This window comes from Marmota marmota, unplaced genomic scaffold (genome assembly GCF_001458135.2).
Source record: "Marmota marmota marmota unplaced genomic scaffold, marMar, whole genome shotgun sequence".
NCBI classification, from domain to species: domain Eukaryota; kingdom Metazoa; phylum Chordata; class Mammalia; order Rodentia; family Sciuridae; genus Marmota; species Marmota marmota.
The window spans coordinates 40,136,127-40,139,307 of record NW_026000211.1 but is presented as its reverse complement, the minus strand read 5'-3'; the positions used below and the strand labels follow the sequence as shown (position 1 = coordinate 40,139,307).

General features: G+C 43.4%; 1 pseudogene; it reads right to left on the bottom strand.

Annotated features, from left to right (window-relative positions):
• Window positions 1-565: 565 nt before the first annotated feature.
• LOC107142697 lies at window positions 566-2,319 on the bottom strand (annotated as a pseudogene).
• Window positions 2,320-3,181: the final 862 nt, after the last annotated feature.

Genomic DNA, 3,181 nt, shown 5'->3' with positions numbered 1-3,181 from the left:
TTTTAAAAAATAAGTCTTTTCTCTTTCTGTGAATTGTCAGAACAATGTAAAAATAATATCAATCAACCCTGATGAATTCTTTGTTCCTAAAGTTAAATGTCATAGATTCCTACACATTTTATGATTAAGATTAAAAAACTGGATATAAATGACAATTAATGGCCATCTGTACTGAACACACACTCTGATGAGGTACCCGTATAATAGTTGAGTTGAGTAGTTAAGCAAAATTATTCCAGTTAAAGCATCGATTTTAGCATTTAAAAGTCATTGTTGTCCCTGCCACTGTCATGATTTCCCTAAAATCTAAATAGTCTGATAAAGGAGCGCTAATCTTGGGGCTCTATATACTCCCAGAAGGATGTCTGACTCAGCTGGCAATTAGTTTGATTATATATATTTTTAAATATGCTAAGGTGAATTATCAAATGATTCAGAATTACATAGCATGCAGTATCCAAAATTATGGCTCTGATGCTTTTAGATTTACATTAAGAAGTGTCATTCACATTCATTGCACACCCTACCCTTCCCACAAGACAAAAAATCACTACCTAATCAAGTATTAAGGATTAAAACTTACCACTTAACCAGACCTTCCCCATGTGCAAATAAATCCCTTCTGACAAGCAGTTGACTGTACAGTCTTCAAGAAAAATTAATACAGTCAGTCTTTCATGTGCTATCTTTTTACAGATCAGTGGCTCTAACAAGGGAACATCTTCCCTAGGAGGACACAGGCCTGTTTTCAAAGTTTTAGCTGGGTCCGTTTTAGTAACTAGATTCAGTCTGTCACTGCTCTTGCTAGATATGCGTCCCATGCTATGGTTTCCCTTTTGTCTTTTCTCTTGGTGCATCTCCTTCCCATCATGCAGGGAGAGTTGCAAATTTGATTAACAGGGAGGCAATGGCCCCATCCACGACGGTACTTTTGCTGCTCGGATGGGAGACCGCCAAGTGGGGATGGCTGTTGGACAGAGGCAGCAGAGGGGGCACAGAGTTCCAGAGTGTTGTGACACTGTTCCCATTACTTCCAGCAGGAGGACTTGTGGCATTCATTATATTTGTGTGTAATTGTGTGTAACTTGCTCTTGAGAGGGGTTGGTAAGGGAAAAGGATGTCTTCCTTAAGGTCCCACAAACAGCTGTGTGTCCTGGCACACCGAACCAAACTGGTATGTGACATTTACAGGGAAGCTGTCAGTATTGTTCTGCTTGGACAGCCAGACTGTGTACACTTTGCTCCATCCCTGCCAAAATGAAGAAAATCCTGGAAGGCCTCATCACTGCCACTAAATTCCATAGGGTCACTTTCTTCTATTGCTGGTAGCATAGGGATTGAATGCCACAACACTGACCCAGGATTTGTGCCCATGGCCTCTAGCTATCACAAGCAGTCTACAAAGGACCAGACTGTCACAAGTCATTGTCTCCACCTGTCACAATGTACTTGCCTTCTGGGGTCCTGCACATACATCGCAAGCCCCCAGTATATCTTTTCTTCATATCGTGAAGCTCTGAGTCAATACTGAACCCCTGCAGAAACCCATCCAGGCACACCCATGCTAAGTACTTGCCATCTGTGGAGAAAGCAAACTCGCTGAGGGCTCCCTCGCCCACCATCCACTCAAGGAGAGGGTTCCTCTTGGGTTTGCTCTTGCAAGTTTCACAAGCTCTCCCTCTCCTTCAGAAACTGGTAGTGGGGGGTTGCAGTGGCACAAGTGTGCTCCACATTATAAATGTGGCCACCCGAATAGGCTAGTAGGAAAATACCTTCAGAATCCGGCACCCATTTGTCATAGGTTACACGTACCTTTTCTATTAGTCCTTCCTCGTTAAAATAGTTGGCTAGTTTCTTTGTTGATCAGGTCTGTAAGGTAAATTGGCCTGCGGAAAAGGCCACTAGGAGACAGACACTCTCCTCTGTGGCAGTTAGGTGGTTAAAGTCATGACAAGTAGGCCGTGTTCCTTTGTACATCCTTTTATCTACTGGTTTACTGAAGTCAGCAGTGATTACAGCTCAGAGGTAAAGTGTGTGCTTAGCATGCACAAGGTCCTAGGTTCAATCTCTAGCATCCTTGTGGACCCCCTTGTAGATATAGAAGTCCCAGCCCACATGGAAGCAGAGGCGGTCGCTGCTGCCAGACTGGTCCTTGAGGTTGATGAAGGAGACCCACATAGCATTGGATCCCTGCGAGTTGAAGGGCGCTCGGTTGGGCTGGCTATACTCCGAGTGAGGCAGCAGTTTGTGTGGTCTTCCCCCAAAAGTAAATAGCGTCTTAATCTCGTTCATTTCCTTCCCATTGCCCGCCGTCACCATCTTGGAAAGCAATGTTCATCCTTCCCTTCGCGCCCAGATCTCGCGCACCGCGCAGGCGCCGTCCTGCACGCCCTACATCTTTAGTTTTATACACACCTTCTTTTTTTAATTTTAGCCAGTTTGTATTGGATCGTGTGGTCAAAAAATCATAAATTTAATCTGCTTTGTTATGGTTTAGACATCAGGTGTCCCCCCAAAACTCCAGTTAATGCAGGAATGCTCAGAGGTAAAACAATTAGATTATGAGAGCTGTAACCTAATCTGCCCATTCTAGTTTGAATGAACTAACCAGGTGGTAAATGTACGCAGGTAGAGGTTTAGCTGGAAGAGGTGGCTAAGCTGCGGGCATGCCATAGAAGTATGCATCTGACCTACTGCCCTTTCCATTCTCTGTCTGCATCCTTACTATCATGAAGGCAGTGGCTTTCCTCATCTAGATGCTTCCCTGATGATGTGCTGCCTTGGGCTCAGAACAGTGGGGTTGGCTATGTATGGACTGAGACATCTGACACCATGAGCTCCAGTTAAACTTCTCTTACTTTTTCTTTTTCGGTATTTTGATGACATTGAATCACCTCTGTGATATTTCAGTCAAAGAAAGGAAAGTGAGAGAATAGTGTCTGTCTTATACTATAGAAATACAAGAACAATTTTAGAAAATGGCACATGGAAACTATTTTTTCACCATGTTAACTAATGATCATGGTAGATAGAATAATGATTCCTCAGGGTGTCCAAATCCTAATCCTCAGAATTTGCTTCATGGAAAAACAGGACTGTGTGGATTTGATTACCTCATGGAAATTTAGAGGAGGAGCCTGGTTTGTATTATCTAAGTGAAACTAATCTAATCACAGGGCTC